Raw genomic sequence first — 25,771 nt, forward strand, 5'->3', positions numbered from 1 at the left:
TTCTTAACCACTGTGCCACCAGGGAAGTCATGTTTTGTTTCATTTTTGAGCCAATATTTTTTTCAGATCTCAAAAATTTTTCATAGACTCGTGAAAGCCCTTAGGCTCTGGGCACTGTGAGTTTAGCACCTAGTGGGTAAAACCACCTTAACCAGAGGAGGGAGTAAGATATTACCAGATAGGAGCAATGAGAAGGTTGTCATGATCTCCCAGAAGTCACTAGAATAAAGAGTGAGACATCAATAGATATAACAGGTCAGCTTTATTCTAACATTGACCTAGCATTGCTAAGGGAGTCGTAGATTATGCTTTGTTCAGTTCTTAGAGGCTGAGCCAAGACCTTATGTGTCCACACTCAAGAAGTATATTTAATTACCACTCATGCCCCCACCTCTACCCTCCCCTACTCAGTGTTCCACACCAACAGCTACAGGGACTAGATTAAAAAGGAAACAAGAAAAACTGTCTAAATTCTGAAACTGTCTGCTTTTCAACAGTTTAGGCCTCACTCCCTGTTTCCCATTTTCAGTCTCTGCCAAGCTCAGATGGCTTTGTAGTCTCATTTGGATTGGTAATTCCTTTTGGACTGTCTGTCTGGCTTGGACCTGGCAAAACATTTTGGGGAAACCAGAGTTGCTGCTTCCACATTGTGTCATGGATGCCTTTACAATGATCTAGTAGAGTGTTTACTTCAATTTTCAAAAGTGAATCCTGAGATACCAAAAAGGTAAGTGATTGCACAGGGCTTCAGAGCCATTGGTGGTGGAAACAATAACAGAATTCAAATTTCCTAATTCCCAGTCTTGTGTTATTTCTTAGTCTTATGCTTCTTCGCTTCCAATGTTTTTACCTATAAAATAAGATGAACTCAGATATCAAGGTAAAGTAAGTGGTCCTTTGAATATCATTTAATAAGGAAGCAGAGTTACATATTACATACTAAAAATGATGATATTAATATCAGTCAACATCTTTAAATTGCACTACAAGTTAAAAGAAAATCATTTTTTATATGTGCTATCTCACTTAATTCTCACAATTAATTTGTCATGTGGCTGTGCTTATTTTCCATATTTCAGTGATCAGAAAGCTGAGTATCATTTAAGAGACTCACTCAAAATCAGCGGTAGAACCAGGACTCAAGTTTGATATTCTGATGACAAATGCTGTTATCTTTCTGCTCTGGCATATTACTGCCATCCTTCCATTTCAAATTGGTGAAACTTATTAATATACTTTTTTAAAAAAATAAATTTATTTCTTTTTGGCTGCTTTGGGTCTTTGTTGCTGCTCATGGGCTTTCTCTAGTTGTGGTGAGCAGGGTCTACTCTTTGTTCTGGTGTGCGGGCTTCTTGTGGTGGCTTCTCTTGTTGCGGATCATGGGGCTTAGGTGCACGGGCTTCAGTAGTTGTGGCTCATGGGCTCAGTAGTTGTAGCTTGCAGGCTCTAGAGTGCAGACTCAGTAGTTGTGGCACACAGGCTTAGTTGCTCCACGGCATGTGGGATCTTCCCAGACCAGGGCTGAAACCTGAAACCTGTGTCCCCTGCATTGGCAGGCAGATTCTTTTTTTTTTTTTTCTTTTTGGTGCTAGGCGGGCCTCTCACTGTTGTGGCCTCTCCCATTGCGGAGCATGGGCTCCGGACGAGCAGGCTCAGCGGCCATGGCTCATGGGCCCAGCCGCTCCACGGCATGTGGGATCTTCCCAGACCAGGGCACGAACCCGTGTCCCCTGCATCGGCAGGCGGATTCTCAACCATTGCGCCACCAGGGGAGCCCGGCAGGCAGATTCTTAACCACTGTGCCACTGGGTAAGCCCAAGTATACTTTCAATTAATATGAAAATTGAAAATTGTGGGCCAATGTTTGCATGTTCTCTGCAAACTTATCCTTAGTAAAGCAAATAATGGTATAAACCTCTCTGCAAGAGAGATTATGTATAGACCTGACTACTTTTGAACAGTTCAGAAGCATCTAATTGCACAAATCAATATAAACACTTTATATCTATACCATTAAGTGAACCTCCAAATGTTCTTTACTAAATGGTAGTTTATTGGCCTACCTTTAGTTACTGTGAATATTAGAAAGTAATACATTGCATATATTTTAAAATATATTGTGATTCATCCTTTTAATTAAATCAGACTTCCCTTAATCTGAGGATGACAAATAAAATTCATTATATTTTCACATCCCTTTATAGTATTCTTTTTTATTAAAGTATAGTTGATTTACAATATTATATTAGTTTTAGGTATACAATATAATGACTTGATATTTTTATAGATTCTACTCCATTTAAAGTTATTATAAAATATTGGCTATATTCTCTCTGTTGTACAATATATCCTTGTAGCTTATTTATTTTATACACAGTAATTTGTACCTCTTTATCTCCTACCCCCATTTTGCCCCTCTCCTCTTCCCTCTCCCCTCTGGTGACTGCTAGTTTGTTCTCTATATCTGTGAGTCTGTTTCTGTTTTGTTGTATTAACTCGTTTGTGATATTTTTTAGATTCCACATGTAAGTGATAACATAGAGCATTTGTCTTTCTCTGTCTGACTTATTTCACCATAATACCCTCGAGGGCCATACATGTTGTTGCAAATGGCAGAAGTTCATTTTTTTTCGTGGCTAAGTAATATTCCATTGTATGTATGTACCACATCTTCTTTATCTCTTCATCTGTTAATGGAAACAGGTTGCTTCCATATCTTGGCTATTATAAACAAGGTTGCTATGAACACTGGGGTGCATGTATCTTTTTGAATTAGTGTATTTGTTTTCTTCTCTATACCTAGGAGTGGAATTGCTGGATCATATGGTAGTTCTATTTTAAGTTTTCAAGGTGCTTTTGCATTCACTATGTCATATGATCTTAAACACAATGCTGTGACACAAATAGGGCAAATATTATTTTTACTTCACAGATGAGGAAACCAAGGACTAGTGAGGTGAAATGACTTGTTCAAGGTTGCACAGCAAGGGTGTGCAAAAGTCGAGTTGCTTACTTATATTGAGTAACACAACTTAGCAATATTTTCAAAGGCTATGGCAGATTTTTTTTTGAGGGGGTCAGATTACAAACTCATGAGGGCAGGGAATATCTCTGTCTTATTTAGCTTTGTTCCTTAGTGCCTAGCACAGTGTGTGGAACATAGTAGATGCTCATTAAATATTAGTTGAGTGAATGAAGGAAGCCTTTGGATCATGGAGTCATAGGTCATGAGGAGAAGCTACCCAAGGAAAGATTGGCTGGATTATGTTTGAAAAGTGTGTTGGATCTCAGAATTTTTTATAGGTAGGAAGATCCTGGGTTTTGTCAGATGAATTGGCCTCCAGACTGAATGCATATAACCTGACACTGCTACACAGCCCCCCTGAACATCCTTATATCATAGCACCTCTCGTTGTGTGAGCTAATTATCTGTTTAGTTGCCTGGCTTCCCTTGAAAACCATGAGTCTCTTGAGAGCGGGATGATATCCCATTGTACTCCAGTCCATAGCACTGAGCTTGACATATATATGATAGACACCAAGTACATATCTGCAGAAGAAATGAATGAATGAATAAACAATAATATGATTCAGTATACAACAGCAAAATAAACAAGTCAGTTAGGAAGGAACAGGGTTTGTAACAGGGAAGTCTTAAAATAATTAAGTCTGATTCAACATTAGGTTGGTAAGAAAGGTAGCAGCAGCTTTCCATGGTATATTTGCCTTTTAAAATAGTCTGTATATATTTATGGTTTAAATGCTTCCAAAAGTCACTAAAAGGTTGTTTTATTGAACACTTCTACTTAATTTGAATGTCCCTTTTTTGTAAAGGAATACTTTGTGCTTAAGGATAAACTGAACATGGGCTATCAAGTCTTGAGCTCTACTTGCCTCGGTTTCTTTACCTGCAAAATAGGGGGTAGTAGTACTTCTACTAAATGAGACAATACTTGGGAAAGCTCCTAGCACAGTGCCTAGCTTATAGGAGGAGCTTTATAAATATTTATTGAATAAATGACTGAATGACTCTCATTTTCCTTTGACCTTCATTCTCCTGTCACTGACCTCTTGATCCTTACAGCAAAAACCTTCGTGAGGAAGAAAAGAATAAGACATTTTGTTGGTAACTGAAAATCAGCTTTTAAATATCATGTGTCGTGACTATGCTACTTTTGCCAGGAGGGATGTCCATTTCCACCCTGGTGATAATCAATTTTTTTTTGCCTCAACCTCCAAAGAGTTTTAGAATTAATATTATTTTCCTCTCTTTGGGTGTGTTTTCCTTTGAGAATGGAATTTGGTTCTTGGTACTGGTATATTAGTTCAATACTCTTTTTGTCCTCCATTTAGTCTAGTGTTTCTTCATGGTTCAAATTGCCCTTCATGAGGAGCCGTGCTTGTAATACGCACTTGAGATAATGTGTAAATGCTTTCACTGGCTCAGCTCCCTTCCCCACCCAGCATACCTGAGTCACCTTCACAACATCAAGATTAGGTGTACATGTACCGTCATAAATAATGCCTTGTGCAGGGGTAATGTAAATGGAATCTGTTGAAATATGGCCCATTATATTAAAATTTATGTTTCGATTATCATTTTTTATTACATGAAACAAGTTTGAGCTTTATAAAGTCATTCAGAAAAGAGATCTGCATCACTGTTAGGACTGTCTGTCTACTCGGCATCTATGCCTAGCACAGTGAGAGTCATATGAACATTTCTAAGGCTATTATTTTTTCCCTCTCTGCTTTGAAGATCCAAATTGGATTACTTAACAAATTATTATTTGAAATACCTCTAACGGTGTTATATGAAAGTCCTAGACATAACACTTCTCCATTCCCATGTCAGAAGGATCTTTATGAAATGCAAATCTAATCATATATCCCTTCCTGCCTTATCTCCTTCAATGGCTCCCTATTTCCTACCTTATGAAATAAAATAAGCTCCTTAGTTTGACAGAGCCTTCAATATCTGTCCTTGTTTACTTCCTTTCCTCTCTCACCTTGTTGCCTAGGTCCTAAACTCAAAGTCTTTCCAACAGCAATGCTTGCAGTTTTCTCTCACATAAAATGATATTTCCTCTGTTCTTTTTCCAAAATTGTTCCCTTTCTTTGGGAGATATCACAGCCCACCTTTACCTGAAAATACTTCTTTAACACTTACTCATTTTAGGGCTCATTTTAGTTGTCACTTCCCTTGGAGAACTTCCCTTTATCTCCTAGGCTGGGTTAGAAATTCCTCTTCCATGTTCTCATAGCTCCTGGGACTTTCCTTTATCATAACATTTATGACCTTGTAGTATAATTCTGTGTTTATTTGTATATCTTCCTTATTATATTTTAAGATCCTTAGAGATCAGGACACTGTCATATCCATTTCAGTATCCCAGCAGGGCTGCAGCTATCTCCTAATAAATCTTTATTTGAGTTAGAAAAAACATACTCATTCCCTTGAGCCAGACTTAGCCCATAACAGGAAGTCTTTGTGTGAGGCACACTCTGATTAACTATGTAGCAGCTCTGCTTAGGCCCTCACAGTGTGTGATGTACAATAAGTGCTCAGAGTATGTTTGTTACGATGAATCCATCAAGTAGTCAATGAACACAGAATGGCAGGAAAAGTTGAAAAGAAATTGAAACAGGCATTTATAATGACACCTATAAATTAAGAAGAAAATGTAAATCATCATAAAGAAGACTTGAAATATCTGTAATAAAGGGAATGTTTCTGGAACAAGTCTTTCTCTAAACACAGAAAAAGTTGTGAAGTGGAAGATCTTCACAATCAATCAGTAGATACACAAACTCTGAAATTACCTTAATTTCTGCTAGCTTGTTTTACTGAAGGTATATCATACTCTGTGTGAGATGTTTATTTTCTTTGAAGCTATCACCAATGTATCTCAATAGCAGGGTATTAACCTTTTATCCAAACTGACCAGAACAGGGAAACAGAATAGGTAACGACTTAAAAAGCAGCGTGGAGAGGTATAGAGTAAACTACAACAACTTTGAGAATTTCTTTATTTTTCTTTTATTTTTGTCTCTTTTTAAAATAACAAACCTCTCACAATGTGAAAAACACTTTGGTAGAAAAGAATGTGTTATTGAAAACAGAGAATAGAAACATTGAATTAAAACTCCAGCTTCACCATTTCCTATCATTGTGACTTTATTAGGGCTCTCTGATTGTCTTAATTAGACCCTCATATTTTCCTTTTGATGTAATGGCTACCATTTGGTGAAGACCTGCTCTGTACTACAACTTTACTTACATTTTGCTATTTAATTCTCCTCCTAAATCCTCTGATATAGGTGTTATTATCCCCATTTTAGAGATAAGGGAACTAAAGTTTAGAAGGGTACAGTAAGTTGTTTAAGTTCACACAGTGATAAAAATCAAGATACTAGCTCTGGCCTGTCTAATGCAAACATGCATCCCTAGTTGGAGTTAGCCCATTATTTTGTAGATAAAAAGTTAGAACCTGCCTTCTTTTTTTCTGAGAGAATGTCTTCCTCTACATAATGCTTTAATCATTACTCCTTAGTGATTAAAGAGTAATCATTATAGTACTCTTTAATGTAAAGAACTGGTTCACATTAAAGAGTAATATAATTTCCCTTTAGATTTAATCCATGTTGGTACTTAGAAGGCTTTAATGCCAAATGTTAAGAGATTGGAAACTTGATCATTGAATTAGATGAGCACAGGCTCTTTGAGCCCCCAGAGAAAGGCTCCTCCAGGTGAGTTCACTAGCACTTGATTCAGGGACCATCCCAAAACATAAATTTTGGAAACAACAGTGAAAGCAAGACACTCATTTTGACTGATATGGGAAGAGCCTGAATTAAGGAAAGATCTCCTTTCTGTGGTATCATGTGGGAAATTCAGTTTTCTACTAGAAAGAATACTAGTCTTGAACTTTGAAGATATGGGTTCATTTTCCAGTTCTGCCACATGGCAGAGGTTGTGGTATGACTGCTGTTTGTATGACATTGAATAAGTCAGTTATTTTCTACAGGCTTTTCTTTTCCCATTTGTAAAATGGGGATGGTTATCCTTGGTCAGCCTACATCACAAAGTTGCTTTAAGGATAAGATAAAGTGGGATACTGGGAGGGAAAGTATTTTGGAATCTTATGCAAGATTTTTAAAAATCCAACTTATGGAGGAGAGAAAAATAATAGTAGCAATGTCCTGGCTTTGTCAGTTTCTAGACCTGTGTCCTAAGATGAGATCTTCTGCTCACTACCTCTGCTTCCTCATCAATAAAATCTGTGGGGAATAATGGAATGAGTCTTATTAGTTTATTAAATAAAGATTAAATGAGATAATACATGTAAAATGTTTAGAATAGTGCCTGGCAGTTAACACTCATTGAAAGTTAACTGCCATTATTATTATTAATAATAGGGGTGGTGGTACTGGTACGGTCTGCTGAGTTTCTCTTTGAACTAGGTATATTGTTAAGAATAGCTTTTTCATTTAATTCTCAGAGTCACCCTATTAGGTAAGTATTAATATTCTAGTTTTGAAGAAACAGAGGCTCAGATAGTTGGTTCAAGATCCCATAGCTCATAAATAGTGCAACTATGATTTGAACCTAGTTCTGTTTTACTTTGAAGCTCAGGCTCTTTCCACTATGCCAAGCTTCTTCCTATACATTTTAAAGAACTGTTTCAGTATAGAGCTTTTTACTTTGCTCAGGGCTGTAATGCAGGACTACTCCACTACTTGCTTTGCTTTTTTTCCTCACCATTCAAATACCACTTCTCAAATTTTAACAGTTTGTTCAAGTGTTTTGAGTGCCTACTTTGTGCACAGCAGCATTCAAACAAAAGAAGCTTTGCATATCCTGTTTAATTCTCATGATGATCTGTGGAGTAGGCAAGATCACTCTTTATTTGTAGTTCAGGACTCTTAGACATAAAGGGGAGAGTCATCTGTTAATGGTAACAGAATGAGACAGTAGCAGGTTTGAGATTGAAATCTAGGTTTCCTGACTTGGTATTTCCTCTCCACTGCATTGTGTTGTCTGCCATCTCGGACCCCATCTAAAGGGAATCAGGTCCTAATTATTCTTATGGGTAGAAACTAGACGATGGTGCCACATCTTGAGCTACCTACTCTCTTTTTCTTAATTTTTGCATTTTATTTATTTATTTTTATACAGCAGGTTCTTATTAGTTATCCATTTTATACATGTAGTGTATACATGTCAATCCCAATCTCCCAATTCATCCCACCACCACCACCCCCGCCACTTTCCCTGCTTGGTGTCCATATGTTTGTTCTCTACATCGAGCTACTTACTCTCTTAACTATATTAAACAATTCCTCCTGGATTCTTTTTGTTGCTATTAACTCACAAAGCAAACCTTCACTTCACTGACAATGTACAATTAACCTTTCACTCTCTCCTTAATAGAAGAGGGCTGAATTGTCAGACTGGGTTCTGAGAATTCTGTCCTAATGGCTTCTTTCCTAACACAACAGCAGTAATACTAACCACCACAACTGCAGCAGCTTAACGTTTCATGTGTGCTTACTATATGCCAGGAAGTATTCCTGAGCTTTATATGTATTAATGGTTGTAATCCTCCCCATAACAGTACATGATAGGTATGGTTATTATTTATCCCTATTTAAAGATGAGGAAACTAAGGGACAGAAAGGTTAGGTAATTTGCTCCAAGGCCATTTAATACAAGGTAGTTTAGCTGCAAATTCTAAGCTCTTAAACATTATGTTTTACTATATTTCCTTAGGTAATAGAATCTTCATCTATGTCACTTTCCTGCTCAGAAACCTCCAATGGCTCCCTAAAGTGCAAACTTTTTACCTTGGTATTTAGAGGACTCCCTGGTGTCAAACCAGACCTTATTTCTAGCTGCATTTCTCATTACTCATCATTTTGAAAAATCATGGGCTTTGGAGTCACACATACATGTTTTTATAGTTCAGTCATATCATTAAATAGCTGTGAAAACCTTGGACAAGATAATTTATATTTCAAAGTATCTAAAATTTGAGAATAATAAAACTTGCCTCAATAGGTAAATGAAATAATGCATATAAATACCTAATACAGGGTCTGACATAGAGACACTCAATGGTATTTAAAAAATACTTAGTTATCCTCCAGCAAAAACTAATCTCCCCTACACTTTCCTACCTCCTTCCCTTTGCTTCTGTTTCCCCTACAGTAAGTACTTTACGCAGGGACTGTGTCTTTCTTCTGTCATCCTCAAGTCTTAGCAGAAGCATTGGGTTTGGACACATGGTAACTGCTGGCTTAAGTGAATCATGTCATCAGATGCTTGAAATTGTCTGTGTTCAGTGCTGTAATCCTCAGACAAAGGAGAAGGGAAGGAAGCTATTTATATGCCATGCCTGTTGCTTTATATACCTCATTTTTTTGAATATTCATAATATTCACAATAATCATATGAAATAGTCATTATTATTTTCATTTTACAGATGAAGAAACTTAGATCTAAGAGAATAAGTGACTTGCTTAAGGTTACATAGTTAGGAGGTTGCATAGTTAGGAGGATTTGAACCCATATCTATCTGACTTTCTGCTTCACTGGCTTTATTTCTGTTTATTAGTAAAAAGAGACACCATCTGATTTACTAGTTGTGGTGGAGTCATTGAAAATCAGAGCCATAAAACATTATCTGGCCAACTTCTTCATTTTACAGATGAGGAGACTCAGACCCAGGAAGAATAAGAGGTTTACTCTTTCTTTACTTAAAGAATAAAAGCCAAACTAGATCTGAGTTCCAAGCCAGCCCTAAATATAGTAATTTTCTAAGAGACCTAGATGCCTCTCCCTTTGTGGACCAATAAAATGTATTTTTCTTCTGAACTTCTGGCCCTCCACTTAGGCCCTCATCTTATCACCTTCACAAACAGAGACTACCTTATTTAGGTTAATGAGGTATCACTATTAATTTTTCTTCTGTGAGCCACATTAGAGGTCAAAGGTGGTAAGCCCAAGCTATGCTTAGTTTCTACGTTGGAGCAGAAATACATCTAGTTATTTTCCTGAAATTTCATAGCAGTAATATTACCACTTCTTTATCTGGAACGTCTAACTTTTCAGAAAACATCTTTTTGTATTTTGCATATCTTTGAAGAAGAGATTGGAGGATTATATTAAATGATCCCTAAGATCTCTTAATTCTGAGGTTCTGATCCTGTGATTTTGATGCTCATAACTTAATTTTACATTTTATATTTACTTGTGTGACTTTGATTCATCTTTGCACTATGAATTCCATGAGGGTGGGGTCAGTGTCTGTTTTTGGTCACTCTTGTATCCCCCAAAGCCTGCACATAGTAGGTACCCAGAAAGTATTTGTTGATTGAATAAAGAACTATGTGAGATTGCAAGGTGATTATCATTGCTATTTGTTATATTATTAAATCAAAGCTAAGAAGAAAAATGACTTGTTTAAGAACAACTGCTATTTAGTGACAGAGCCATTTGGAAACCCGTATCTCCTGGCTCTTGGGTTGTTGGCAAGAGTAGATAAAGTAATAAAATTCTGAATCCTTATAGATTTTCTCATGCCTGTTTTTAAAGTCATTAGTAGTCATGAGAATTAAGCTCTTAAATACTTAATAATAAAAGACTCCTTTAAAAAAAAAATAAAATGGCAAAGACTTCAAAACAGATAATTACTTTTTTCCTCTCAGAAGTACCTGAGTTCTTAGTTGAATTTTCGTCAGCTTTCAACGCTAGGTTAAGGGAAAATTTTCTTTGAGTCTTGCTGCTTGTGGTAGAAGTCATTGAAAAGGCAGCAGCTTCACACACTCACCAGAATAAAAAAGACTGAAACCACTAAATGTTAGTGAAGCTGTAGAATAATAGAGCTTTCATATACTCTCAGCAAGTCAAGTCCAGCTTATTTGGTTTTGTATGGCTCTTGAGTAAAAATGATTTTTACAGATGAGCATTTGCAATTGTTTTGATGATAGGAAACACTGGCTTTGCCTCCTAAGTTAGAGAAATGATATTCCCACAGAAAATTCCATTCTATTCATTACTGAACCTGTATTACAAAAAAAAGAACTCATTTTATTACTGTTAGATTTTACATTTCATCAATAAAAATTTTGTGGAAATGTGTTTTTGCTCTTGTTACATAAGTTCCAATATAATATACTTGGTTTTTGCCTCTGCTATCTGGCCCTTTACAGAAAAAGTTTGTCAACCACTGTAATAGATATTGCACACACTAACTTATTTTTTCTTCATCACATCCCTGGAAGAGATACATTATTATCCTTAATTTTTAGATAAGGAAACAGGATCAAAAAGACCCAATGTCAAATGACTCCTAAGTAGCAGAGCTGACAATCTCTTAGGATTAATTTTGGTTTGATACCAATACCTGTATTTTTGTGCTCCACCATACTGCCTTCTTCCTTAAAGGGTGTGAGTGGAACAGACCTTTCAACCTCCTGAGTCTGGGCCTGGTGACAACCTTAGTCCTGTGTACAAGTGGGAGGCCCAGGCCTGGTTTTACCCATACTAATTCTTCCCTGCCGTGAAATCTAGTGTCTTATTCTCTCCTTCTATATTCATATCTTATAATCTAGACCATTTTACAGATGAAAAATTTGAGGGTAGAGAGTTTCAGTGGCTTCCCAAGGTCTCATAGTTTTTCTCATAGGAAATACCAGGAAAAGCACTCTTCTCAGATTTGCCTTTGATTCCTTGTGCATGTTCCCAGATATTCCCCCAAATGTGAACATTTTTGATACTTAATTTCGCTATTCATAAAGTAGGACTAATAATTCTTGCCCTGCTTTTATCATTGTGAGGATCAAAGGGGAAAATTTATATGAAAAGCATTTGAAAGCCATTAAACACTCTATCATTGTACATTATTGACATGATTGTTATTATTGTTATAATTATTGCTATTTCTGGGAATCTTTCTAATTTATCACTAATCAAAATAATGTTATCAGGATCTCCAAATCGGTTTCTTCTTTTGAAATCAAAGATCCTACAGATGCGGCAGAGACAACTATGGTGTGTCCTGACATTCATGCTTTAAGGTCTTTAGTGTTGAGAGATCAGCACAGGTTTTCTTGGTGCTATGTCAAATCTTATGTGATTAAAGGTACTGAGTGCACTAATGTAATCCTGTAATTAGATGTTATTATGCCAAAGGGTATACTACACCCTGCCCCCATTCTCAGATATGAGTTGACTTTTGAGAATGTGCATATTGAAGAGAGAATAGACCTCTAATTAAGTAAATAAATTTAACTCCTGGAAAAATTATATTTTAATAAGACAATTCAAATCACAAAAAATGACAATTAAAGTATATTAAAGTTGTTCTAAAAATCTCAAAGCAAGGATATTCACCATGTTAATGATGAAGCCAGGAATAGATCCACAGAGTCAAAAGCCATAGCTCATATACTCTGTGTCTCTCAGCACTGGGAGTTTAAAGTTAGATTTCAATGTGGGCTTCTGTGGATTTTATTTTGTTAAGATTTGGATGAGGGTTATGAGAAAATGTCCTACTTAATTAAAATATACCCTAAACTGTCCTGTAAGAACTGAGGTTAGGAGTGAGTAAGCTCTGGAGGGAGGGGAGCAGGGCTAGACTGGTGACCTTGTTTCCTAAAATCTTATCTTCACCTTCCCAGTCCCTCCCTCTATCTTGCTGCCATCAGAGGAACACTGTTACCTCTCCTTTTCAAACCCCATGTTTGAAAACCCTGTATACAAACCCCTTTGCTTGGGTCTTTAAAAAAGGGCTGTGACAGCCTAGCATTTATTTTTTAACATCTTTATTGGAGTATAATTGCTTTACATTGTTGTGTTAGTTGCTGCTGTATAACAAAGTGAATCAGCTATACGTATACATTTAAAATAAACTTTATTTACTAAAGGGAGCAATGTGTTTAAGTAAAATGAGGTAGGGTTGATTTAAACAATAGATTTTTGTCAAAATGATACAGAAATACATCAAAAATCTTGAAGAACTTCTGCCTGCTTTTTAATCAGATTGTTTGGGCTTTTTTTTTTTTTTTTTTTTTTTTGCTATTGAATTGTATGAGTTCTTGATATATCGTTATATAGTACACTTAAAACTAAAAAAAAAAGAAAAAAACCTAATAATATTATACGTTGATTATACCTCAATAAGAAAAAAATCATGAAGCTAGAACCCATGACTAAGATTTGGGAAACATACTAGTCTGTCTACAGGCTTTTCTAAGAGGAGGCCCCTGCCACATTGCGGTTTCCTCTCACACCCATCTCCTCCTTTTCTGTGTCCCAGTCATCCTGGCCCTCTTAGATCCTCTAATGTCCCATGCTACCTCTTGACTCAGGGATTTTGTGCGTGCTGCTCCCTCTACCTGAAAAGCTTTCTTACCACCCCTATAAACATACCTTTTGTCTGTTGTTCCCAATCAACTGTCAGATCTCAGTGGAATGGCACCTTCTGAGAGAAACCTGGCTGCACATTCTAAATTATCCCACTGTTATATGCTTTCAAATCATCCTGCACTCTTTTATTCAAAAAAAAAAAATTTAAATAAATTTATTTATTTATGGCTGTGTTGGGTCTTCATTGCTGTGCGTGGGCTTTTCTCTAGTTGCAGCAAGCGGGGGCTGCTCTTCCTTGCGGTGCACGGGCTTCTCATTGCGGTGGCCCCTCTTGTTGCGGAACACAGGCTCAGTAGTTGTGGCGCATGGGCTTAGTTGCTCCGCGGCATGTGGAATCTTCCCAGACCAGGGCTTGAACCTACGTCCCCTGCTTTGGCAGGCGGATTCTTAACAACTGAGCCACTAGGGAAGCCCTCATCCTGCATTGTTTTAAATGTGTATTTTCATTTATATTAGTGTGATTATATGGTTATCTCTCTCTCCCTCTACTAAACTATGTGCTCTACACAGTCAAGAACCACGATTTTTCCTCATGTTGTACGCTAGGGCCTCCACAGCACACAGTAGGCATTCAGTAAATGTGTTAAATGAATGAATAGAAAGAAATGATTGCAAAAAATACTTTGGCTACATAAAAGCTAAATTTCCAAAGGAGATTTAGGATCCCAAGAGAAATATACCATTCTTGCTAGTGTCATCTTCAGCTCTTTAAAAAAAAATTATTATCAGCATCCTTTTTTTTCAGAGTGATGATGACTCATATCTGCTCAAATAAAATAACCTTCATATCTTGCCAGACTCATTGAGCAGAAGCAGTCTGTTCATTTGCTGGTAGAAACAGAGAAGAGAAAAGAGGCTATTACAGGGTTTATGGGTTCATTTTTTTCCCAGTAACAAGTTCTCCCCAACATACTAGGCAGTTCTCTAAATATAGCGGGGCAGAGGCAAGTGTTCTACCCTGGACCTCTAGATCAGTATTCTGACAAGTAGAGATCAAGCTAGCTAGACTCAAGTTTCAGAAAGTACAAACTGGTTTTATAGCCCTAAACTGGATATATGTGTCTTCTCCATGACTCACTCTCCTTCCTGACCTACAGAGTCACTCCAGTTTCATGTGCTCAGTTATGATTGTCTCCTCCTTGTGAATCTTCTTGGCCTCAGTTCTAGGTAATAAAAATAAATTTTTCTTTTATGCAAACGTGGTTCTAATTAGTTTTTTTTTCTTAACATCTTTATTGGAGTATAATTGCTTTACAATGTTGTGTTAGTTTCTGCTGTATAACAAAGTGAATCAGCTATATGAATACATATATCCCCATATCCCCTCCCTCTTGCATCTCCCTCCCACCCTCCCTATCCCACCCCTCTAGGTGGTCACAGAGCACTGAGCTGATCTCCCTGTGCTATGCAGCTGCTTCCCACTAGCTATCTATTTTACATTTGGGAGTGTATATATGTCAATGCTACTCTCTCACTTCGTCCCAGCTTACCCTTCCCCCTCCCCGTGTCCTCAAGTCCATTCTCTATGTCTGCATCTTTACTCCTATCCTGCCCATAGGTTCATCTGCATTGAACATTGTGGTACATAACTCTTTTTGAATTATGGTTTTCTCAGGATATATGCCTGGTAGTGGGATTACTGGGGTGTGTGTTAGTCCTATTTTTAGTTTTTTAAGAAACCTCCATACTGTTCTCCATAGTGGCTGTATCAATTTACATTCCTACCAACAGTGTGAGAGGGTTCCCTTTTCTCCACACCCTCTCCAGCATTTATTTATTTATTTATTTATCCAGTCTTCAAATATTTTTTATTGGAGGCCATGCATTGTGTTCATTTATTGTATTTCAAATCACTATACATTTACTTTTGTGAAAACACTGCCTGCATTTTCTAGTACAAAGGAACCTAAAAATTGTTTCAGGAATGTAGAGAAATTTCCAACTTAAATAGCGAAAAAGTGTACCATATTTACTGTTGCACTGCAGTCATTTCTTCATTTCCCATGTTTCTTAAATAATTATCTTTTCTGATAACACACGATATAAAGACTAATTATGAAAGACAGACATTTACATATACTTCTAAAGTTTTATTGAGAATATCCTGTTGGCATTGGATAACCAATCATAGGCGCAGCTGTAGTAGCAGGATATGCATATGCCTGTTGGTTCATACCATTGTGCATATTTGGAACATTACTTCCATATTGCTGAGTGCTATCATATCCATTCTGGTAAGTACCTGTTGGATTACCAGTCCTAAAACTGCTCTGTATACCAGCAGACACAAAATTAGTTCCGGAGCTCCCATTGGTGTAATTTGTAGCACTGTAAACACCATTTTGAGTTTTTGCCCCCAAATCTCCCTTAAGCAGACTAGAGTAACCTCAGTCATAATTTTCCCTGTCTCTAAATGTATCAAATCCACCCCTTTTGCCAACAGAGTATCTGTCCCGACGGTCATCCTTCATGCCTCCTCTACCCCTGGAACGACCTGAACCTCTGTCTTCGACCAACTGAAGCAATTTGGGATTAATTGCTTGATTAACTTCACGAAGCACAGAGATAAGGTTGCTCACTTGCTTTGTTATTCTGTGTAAAGAAAGTGTATGCTGTGCCTGATTTGGTACTGCGAGCAGTTCTTCCAATTCGATGAATGTAATTCTCTGAGGAGTTAGGGTAGTCATAATTGTTGACAAATTTCACATCTTCCACATCTAGCCCTCTGGAGGCCACATCTGTAACAATCAGAATAGGAGCCTTTCCATGTTTGAATTCATTTAGAACCCAGTCACGTTCCTGTTGACTCTTGTCACCATGGACACCCATGCCAGGCCACACATCTATCCTCATTTTTCTAGTGAGTTCATCACATCTTCTTTTGGTTTCAACAAAAACAATGGTTTTAATCACCTTCTCACTCATGATCTCTTCCATTAAATGAATAAGCATTTCATCCTTTTCTACATCATGACACACATTCACAATCTGAAGAATGTTTTGATTTGCACTCAGTTCTCGTGCACCAATGTTTGTATGAATATAGTCTTTCAGGAAATCTTCAGCAAGCTGTCTTACTTCTTTTGGCCAAGTAGCACTCCACATTAGGGTTTGCCTATTAGGTCTTATCTTATCAACAATCTTCCTTATTTGGGGTTCGAATCCCATATCAAGCATTCTATCTGCTTCATGAAGGACAAGGTAGGTGGTTCTTCTTAGATTTGTTTTCCCACATTCTAAAAAGTCAGTAAGTCTTCCAGATGTTGCAATACAGATTTCCACATCTCTCTCCAAATAACGTATTTGTGGTCCCTTGGGAGCACCAGCATAAATACAAGTGGACTTCAAGGGACATGCTCTACAGTATTCAGCAGCTATTTGCTGTACCTGTTGGGCCAGTTCCAGAGTTGGTGCCAGGACCAAGCAAATAGGCCCATCACCTCTCTGTAGGAATAGCTGGTGATTGATGTGGACAATGGCAGCCATCAAATAAGACAGTGTCTTCCCAGATCCAGTTTCTGCTACCCCAACCATATCCAATCCATTTAGAGCAACTGGCCATCTCTGAGCTTGAATAGATGTGGGTTCAGTAAAGTTCTGCCTTGCAATCACATCCATGACGTTTACAGGGAAGTTCGCTTCATAAAAATTCAGGACTGGCTTTGGGCAGTTGTGACCCCTAACTGTCATTTCCTTGCTTCTTCTGTATGTCTCTACCTCTTGTGCTGTACACCTAGCCAAATCAGGATGTTCTTGATAAAAATTCTCAAATTTGGGCAGCTCATTAAGATTCCACTTCTTTTTAACCAATTTCTCCGCAGGGTTTCCAAACTTCTCTCCAGATAAGGGCTCTGCCCTACTTCCTCCAAATCGAGGGACACAAAACCCTAGGTCGCAGGTGCAGTCTCAGTCACTCAAATAACCCAACATGGCGTCAATGGTTGCGGTTGGTGGGAAACGAAGCAGAGAAAATTGAGCACTACGAGTAACCGGAGGTGGCTCCAGCGACAGTGAAGTCTTGCAGGGGTGGCAGCGAAGGGATGGCGATGACAAGAGCTGGGGCTGCCGGACCAAAGGCTGGTAGAAATGAATGAGGTCTCCAGGATTTTGTTTTTTTTGGGGGGGAGTATAACTGTTTTACAATAGTGTGTTAGTTTCTCCTTTACAACAAAGTGAATCAGTTATACATATACATATGTTCCCATATCTCTTCCCTCTTGTGTCACCCTCCCTCCCACCCTCCCTATCCCACCCCTCTAGGTGGTCACAAAGCACAGAGGTGATCTCCCTGTGCTATACGGCAGCTTCCCACTAGCTATCTAATTTACATTTGGTAGTGTATATATGTCCCTGCCACTCTCTCACTTCGTCACAGCTTACCCTTCCCCCTCCCCATATCCTCAAGTCCATGCTCTAATAGGTCTGTGTTTTATTCCCCTCCTACCACTAATCTCTTCATGACATTTTTTTTCTTTTTTTTTTAAACATCTTTATTGGAGTACAACTGTTTTACAATAGTGTGTTAATTTTTCCTTTACAACAAAGTGAATCAGTTATACATATACATATGTTCCCATATCTCTTCCCTCTTGCGTCACCCTCTCTCCCACCCTCCCTATCCCACCCCATCCCACCCCTCTAGGTGGTCACAAAGCACAGAGGTGATCTCCCTGTGCTATACGGCAGCTACCCACTAGCTACCTAATTTACATTTGGTAGTGTATATATGTCCCTGCCACTCTCTCACTTCGTCACAGCTTACCCTTCCCCCTCCCCATATCCTCAAGTCCATGCTCTAGTAAGTCTGTGTTTTATACCCGTCCTACCACTAATCTCCTCATGACATTTTTTTTTTCTTAGAGTCCATATATATGTGTTAGCATACGGTATTTGTTTTTCTCCTTCTGACTTACTTCACCCTGTATGACAGACTCCAGGTCTATCCACCTCATTACAAATAACTCAGTTTCATTTCTTTTTATGGCTGAGTAATATTCCATTGTATATATGTACCACATCTTCTTTATCCATTCATCTGTTGATGGACACTTAGGTTGCTTCCATGTCCTGGCTATTGTAAATAGAGCTGCAATGAACATTTTGGTACATGACTCTTTTTGAATTATGGTTTTTCTCAGGGTATATGCCTAGTAGTGGGCTTGCAGGGTCGTATGGTAGTTCTATTTATAGTTTTTTAAGGAACCTCCATACTGTTCTCCATAGTGGCTGTATCAATTTACATTCCCACCAGCAGTGCAAGAGTGTTCCCTTTTCTCCACACCCTCTCCAGCATTTATTGTTTCTTGAGTTTTTGATGATGGCCAATCTGACCGGTGTGAGATGATATCTCATTGTAGTTTTGATTTGCATTTCTCTAATGATTAATGATGTTGAGCATTCTTCCATGTGTTTGTTGGCAATCTGTATATCTTCTTTGGAGAAATGTCTATTTAGTTCTGCCCATTTTTGGATTGGGTTGTTTGCTTTTTTGTTATTGAGCTGCCTGAGTTGCTTATAAATTTTGGAGATTAATCCTTTGTCAGTTGCTTCATTTACAAATATTTTCTCCCATTCTGAGGGTTGTCTTTTGGTCTTGTTTATGGTATCCTTTGCTGTGCAAAAGCTTTTAAGTTTCATTAGGGCCCATTCGTTTATTTTTGTTTTTATTTCCATTTCTCTAGGAGATGGGTCAAAAAGGATCTTGCTGTGATTTATATCATAGAGTGTTCTGCCTATGTTTTCCTCTAAGAGTTTGATAGTGTCTGGCCTTACATTTAGGTCTTTAACCCATTTTGAGTTTATTTTTGTGTATGGTGTTAGGGAGTGTTCTAATTTCATACTTCTACAGGTAGCTGTCCAGTTTTCCCAGCACCACTTATTGAAGAGGCTGTCTTTTCTCCACTGTATATCCTTCCCTCCTTTATCAAAGATAAGGTGACCATATGTGTGTGGATTTATCTCTGGGCTTTCTGTCCTATTCCATTGATCTATATTTCTGTTTTTGTGCCAGTACCATACTGTCTTCATTACTGTAGCCTTGTAGTATAGTCTGAAGTCAGGGAGCCTGATTCCTCCAGCTCCATTTTTTTTCTCAAGATTGCTTTGGCTATTCGGGGTCTTTTGTATTTCCATACAAATTGTGAAATTTTTTGTTCTAGTTCTGTATAAAATGCCAGTGGTAATTTGATAGGGATTGCATTGAATCTGTAGATTGCTTTGGGTAGTAGAGTCATTTTCACAATGTTGATTCTTCCAATCCAAGAACATGGTATATTTCTCCACCTATTTGTATCATCTTTAATTTCTTTCATCAGTGTCTTATAGTTTTCTGCATACAAGTCTTTTGTCTCCTTAGGTAGGTTTATTCCTAGATACTTTATTCTTTTTGTTGCAATGGTAAATGGCAGTGTTTTCTTAATTTCACTCTCAGATATTTCCTCATTAGTATATAAGAATGCCAGAGATTTCTGTGCATTAATTTTGTATCCTGCTACTTTACCGAATTCATTGATTAGTTCTAGTAGTTTTCTGGTAGCATCCTTAGGATTCTCTATGTATAGTATCATGTCATCTGCAAACAGTGACAGCTTTACTTCTTCTTTTCCTATTTGGATTCTTTTTATTTCTTTTTCTTCTCTGATTGCTGTGGCTAGAACTTCCAAAACTAGGTTGAATAAGAGTGGTGAGAGTGGACAACCTTGTCTTGTTCCTGATCTTAGTGGGAATGGTTTCAGTTTTTCACCATTGAGAACAATGCTAGCTGTGGGTTTGTCATATATGGCCTTTATTATGTTGAGGAAAGTTCCCTCTATGCCTATTTTCTGCAGGGTTTTTATCATAAATGAGTGTTGAATTTTGTCAAAAGCTTTCTCTGCATCTATTGAGATGATCATATGGTTTTTCTCCTTCAGTTTGTTGATATGGTGTATCACGTTGATTGATTTGCATATATTGAAGAATCCTTGCATTCCTGGGGTAAACCCCACTTGATCATGGTGTATGATCCTTTTAATGTGCTGTTGATTTCTGTTTGCTAGTATTTTGTTGAGGATTTTTGCATTTATGTTCCTCAGTGATATTGGCTGGTAGTTATCTTTCTTTGTGACGTCTTTGTCTGGTTTTGGTATCAGGGTGATGGTGGCCTCATAGAATGAGTTTGGGAGTGTTCCTCCCTCTGCTATCTTTTGGATGAGTTTGAAAAGGATAGGTGTTAGCTCTTCTCTAAATGTTTGAGAGAAGTCGCCTGTGAAGCCATCTGGTCCTGGGCTTTTGTTTGTTGGAAGATATTTAATCACAGTTTCAATTTCAGTGTTTGTGATTGGTCTGTTTATATTTTCTATTTCTTCCTGGTTCAGTCTCGGCAGCTTGTGCATTTCTAAGAATTTGTCCATTTCTTCCAGGTTGTCCATTTTATTGGCATAGAGTTGCTTGTAGTAATCGCTAATAATCTTTTGTATTTCTGCAGTGTCAGTTGTTACATCTACTTTTTCATTTCTAATTCTATTGATTTGAGTCTTCTCCCTTTTTTTCCTGACGACTCTGGCTAATGGTTTATCAATTTTATTTATCTTCTCAAAGAACCAGCTTTTAGTTCTATTGATCTTTGCTATTGTTTCCTTCATTTATTTTTCATTTATTTCTTTTTTTTTTTTTTTTTTGCGGTATGCGGGCCTCTCACTGCTGTGGCCTCTCCCGTTGCGGAGCACAGGCTCCGGACGCGCAGGCTCAGCGGCCATGGCCCACGGGCCCAGTTGCTCCGCGGCATGCGGGATCCTCCCGGACCAGGGCACGAACCCATGTCTCCTGCATCGGCAGGCGGACTCTCAACCACTGCGCCACCAGGGAAGCCCTTTCATTTATTTCTGATCTCATATTTATGATTTCTTTCCTTCTGCTAAATTTGGGGTTTTTTTGTTCTGCTTTTTCTAATTGCTTTAGGTGCAAAGTTAGGTTGTTTATACGAGATGTTTCCTGTTTCTTAAGGTATGATTGTATTGCTATAAACTTCCCTCTGAGAACTGCTTTTGCTGTATCCCATAGGTTTTGGGTCGTCGTGTCTCCATTGTCATTTGTTTCTAAGTATTTTTTGATTTCCTCTTTGATTTCTTCAATGATCACTTCGTTAGTAAGTAGTGTATTGTTTAGCCTCCATGTGTCTGTATTTTTTACAGATCTTTTCCTGTAATTGATATGTAGTCTCATAGCGTTGTGGTTTGAAAAGATACTTGACATGATTTCAATTTTCTTAAATTTGCCAAGGCTAGATTTGTGACCCAATATATGATCTATCCTGGAGAATGTTCCATGAGCATTTGAAAAAAATGTGTATTCTGTTGTTTTTGGATGGAATGTCCTGTAAATATCAATTAAGTCCATCTTGTGTAATGTATCATTTAAAGCTTGTGTTTCCTTATTTATTTTCATTTTGGATGATCTGTCCATTGGTGAAAGTGGGGTGTTAAAGTCCCCTACTATGATTGTGTTATTGTCGATTTCCCCTTTTATGGCTGTTAGTATTTGCCTTATGTATTGAGGTGCTCCTATGTGGGGTGCATAAATATTTACAATTGTTTTATCTTCTTCATGGATCGATCCCTTGATCATTATGTAGTGTCTTTCTTTGTCTCTTGTAATGGTTTTTATTTAAAAGTCTATTTTGTCTGATATGAGAATTGCTACTCCAGCTTTCTTCTGATTTCCATTTGCATGGAATATCTTTTTCCATCCCCTCACTTTCAGTCTGTATGTGTCCCTAGGTCTGAAGTGGTTCTCTTGTAGACAGAATATATATGGGTCTTGTTTTTGTATCCATTCAGCCAGTCTATGTCTTTTGGTGGGGGCATTTAATCCATTTACATTCAAGGTAATTATCGATATGTATGTTCCTATTACCATTTACTTAATTGTTTCAGGTTGTTCTTGTAGATCTTTTCCTTCTCTTGTATTTCTTGCCTAGAGAAGTTCCTTTAGGATTTGTTGTAGAGCTGGTTTGGTGGTGCTGAACTCTCTCAGCTTTTGCTTGTCTGTAAAGGTTTTAATTTCTCCATCAAATCTGAATGAGATCCTTGCTGGGTAGAGTAATCTTGGTTGTAGGTTTTTTTTTTCCTTCATCACTTTAAACATGTCTTGCCACTCCCTTCTGGCTTGTAGAGTTTCTGCTGAAAGATCAGATGTTAACCTTATGGGGATTCCCTTGTGTGTTATTTGTTGTTTTTCCCTTGCTGCTTTTAATATGTTTTCTTTGTATTTAATTTTTGACAGTTTGATTATTATGTGTCTTGGTGTGTTTATCCTTGGGTTTATCCTGTATGGGACTCTCTGTGCTTCCTGGACTTGATTGACTATTTCCTTTCCTATATTTGGGAAGTTTTCAACTATAATCTCTTCAAATACTTTCTCAGTCCCTTTCTTTTTCTCTTCTTCTTCTGGGACCCCTATAATTTGAGTGTTGGTGCATTTAATGTTGTCCCAGAGGTCTCTGAGACTGTCCTCAGTTCTTTTCATTCTTTTTTCTTTCTTCTGCTCTTCAGTAGTTATTTCCACTATTTTATCTTCCAGGTCACTTATCCGTCCTTCTGCCTCAGTTATTCTGCTATTGATCCCATCTAGAGTATTTTTCATTTCATTTATTGTGTTGCTCATCATTGCTTGCTTCCTCTTTTTTTCTTTTAGGTCCTTGTTAACTGTTTCTTGCAATTTGTCTATTCTATTTCCAAGATTTTGAATCATCTTTACTATCATTATTCTGAATTCTTTTTCAGGTAGACTGGCTATTTCCTCTTCATTTGTTAGGTCTGGTGTGTTTTTATCTTGCTCCTTCATCTGCTGTGTGTTTTTCTGTCTTCTCATTTTTCTTATCTTACTTTGTTTGGGGTCTTCTTTTTGCAGGCTGCAGGTTCGTAGTTCCCGGTGTTTTTGGTGGCTGTCCCCAGTGTCTAAGGTTGGTTCAGTGGGTTGAGTAGGTTCCCTGGTTGGGGGGACTAGTGCCTCTGTTCTGGTGGATGAGGCTGGATCTTGTCTTTCTGGTGGGCAGGTCCATGTCTGCTGGTGTGTTTGAGGATGTTGGTAGCCTTATTATGATTTTAGGCAGCCTCTCTGCTAATGGATGGGGCTGTAGACCTGTCTTGCTCTTTGTTGGGGATAGGGTGTCCAGCACTGTTTGTTGCTGGTCCTTGCGTGAAGCTGGGTCTTGGTGTTGAGATGGAGATCTCTGGGAGATTTTCACCGTTTGATATTGCGTGGAGCTGGGAGATCTCTTGTGGCCCCTTGTCCTGAGGTTGGTTCTCACACCTCAGAGCCACAGCCCGGATGCCTGGCTGGAGCACCAAGAGCCTTTAATCCACATGGCTCAAAATAAAAGGCAGAAAAAATAGAAAGGAAAGAAAGGAAGGAAGGAAAGAAGGAGGGAAGGAAGAAAGAAAGGAAGGGAGGAAGGAAGAAAGGAAAGAAGGACGGAAAGAAGGAGGAGAGGAAGAAAGGGAGGAAGGAAGAGAGGAGGGAAGGGAGGAAGAAAGGGAGGAAGGAAAGGAGGAAGAAAGGAAGAAAGGGAGAAGACAAAATAAAGTAGGATAAAATATAGTTATTATAATAAAAAATAATTATTAAGAAGAAAAATTTCTATTAAAAAAAACAAAAATGGGGCGGTCTAACCCTAGGACAAATGGTGCAAGCAAAGCGATACAGACAAAATCTCACACAGCAGCACACACTTACATACTCACAAAAAGAAAAAAGGGGAACATAATAGTATATCATGCTCCCAAAGTCCACCTCCTCAACTTGGGATATTTCACTGTCTATTTAGGTATTCCGCAGATGCAGGTACAGCAAGTTGATGGTGGAGCTTTAATCCGCTGCTTCTGAGGCTGCTGGGAGAGACCTCCCCCTTCTCTTCTCTGTTTGCACAGCTCCTGGGGTTCAGCTTTGGACTTGGCCCCGCCTCTGCGTGTAGGTCATCCGAGGGCGTCTACCCTTCGCTCAGACAGGACAAGGTTAAAGGAACCGCTGATTTGGGGGCTCTGGCACAAGCCGGGGGGAGGGAGGGGCATGGATGCAGAGCGAGTCCGCGGCAGCAGAGGCTGACGTGACGCTGTACTGGTCCGAGGAGGGGAAGCTGTCCCTGGATCCCGGGACCCCGGCAGTGGCGGGCTGCACGAGCTCCCGGGAGGGGCGGTGTGGAGGGTGACCTGTGCTCTCACACAGGCCGCTTGGTGGTGGCAGCAGCAACCCTAGCGTCCCACACCGGTCTCTGCTGTCTGTGCCGACAGCCGCGGCTCACGCCTGTTTCTGGAGCTCCTTTATGAGGTGCCCTTAATCCCCTCTCCTCGTGCCCCAGGAAGCAACGAGACAAGAAAAAGTCTCCCGTCTCTTCGGCAGCTCTGCACCCGTTTCTGGAGCTTCTTTAAGTGGTGCGCTTAAACCCCTCTCCTCGCCCACCAGGAAGCAAAGAGGGAAGAAAAGGTCTCTTGCCTATTCAGCAGCTCCAGACTTTAACTGGACTCCCTCCCGGCTAGCCGTGGTGTACTAACCCCTTCAGGCTGTTTTCACTCTGCCAACTCCAGACCTTTCCTGGGATCCGACTGGAGCCCGAGCCTCAACTCCTGGCCCCCGCCCACCCCAGCCGGTGACCAGACAAGCCTGTTGGGCTGGTGAGTGCCGGTCGGCACTGATTCTCTGCGGGAATCTCTCCGTTTTGCCCTCCGCAACCTGTTGCAGTGCTCTCCTCCATGGCTCCGAAGTTTCCCCCCTCCGCCACCCACAGTCTCTGCCTGCGAAGGGGCTTCTAGTGTGTGGGAACCTTTCCTCCTTCACGGCTCCCTCCCACTGGTGCAGGTCCCGTCCCTATTCTTTGTCTCTGTTTATTCTTTTTTCTTTTGCCCTACCCAGGTACATGGGGAGTTTCTTGCCTTTTGGGAGGTCTGAGGTCTTCTGCCAGCATTCAGTGGGTGTTCTGTAGGAGAAGTTCCATGTGTAGATGTATTTCTGATGTATCTGTGAGGAGGAAGGTGATCTCCGCCTCTTACTCTTCTGCCATCTTCTCGCCTCTCCTCCAGCATTTATTGTTTGTAGATTTTTTGATGATGGCCATTCTGACCTGTGTGAGGTGATACCTCATTGTACTTTTGATCTGCAGTTCTCTAATGATCAGTGATGTTGAGCATCGTTTCATGTGTTTGTTGGCCATCTGTATATCTTCTCTGGAGAAATGTCTGTTTAGTTCTTCTGCCCATTTTGGGGTTGGGTTGTTTATTTTTCTGATATTGATCTGGATGAGCTGCTTGTCTATTTTACAGATTAATCCTTTGTCAATTGCTTCATTTGCAAATATTTTCTCCCATT

General features: G+C 39.0%; 1 protein-coding gene and 1 pseudogene across 5 annotated transcripts in view; one reads left to right on the plus strand and one right to left on the minus strand.

Annotated features, from left to right (window-relative positions):
- Positions 1-25,771, plus strand: part of AGBL4 (AGBL carboxypeptidase 4) — a 1,382,976-nt gene that overhangs the window by 406,700 nt on the left and 950,505 nt on the right. The gene's annotated exons all lie outside the window — the stretch shown is intronic.
- LOC131757033 (probable ATP-dependent RNA helicase DDX5 pseudogene) lies at positions 15,504-17,362 on the minus strand (annotated as a pseudogene).

Source organism: Kogia breviceps, chromosome 1, assembly GCF_026419965.1.
Source record: "Kogia breviceps isolate mKogBre1 chromosome 1, mKogBre1 haplotype 1, whole genome shotgun sequence".
Classification (NCBI taxonomy): domain Eukaryota; kingdom Metazoa; phylum Chordata; class Mammalia; order Artiodactyla; family Physeteridae; genus Kogia; species Kogia breviceps.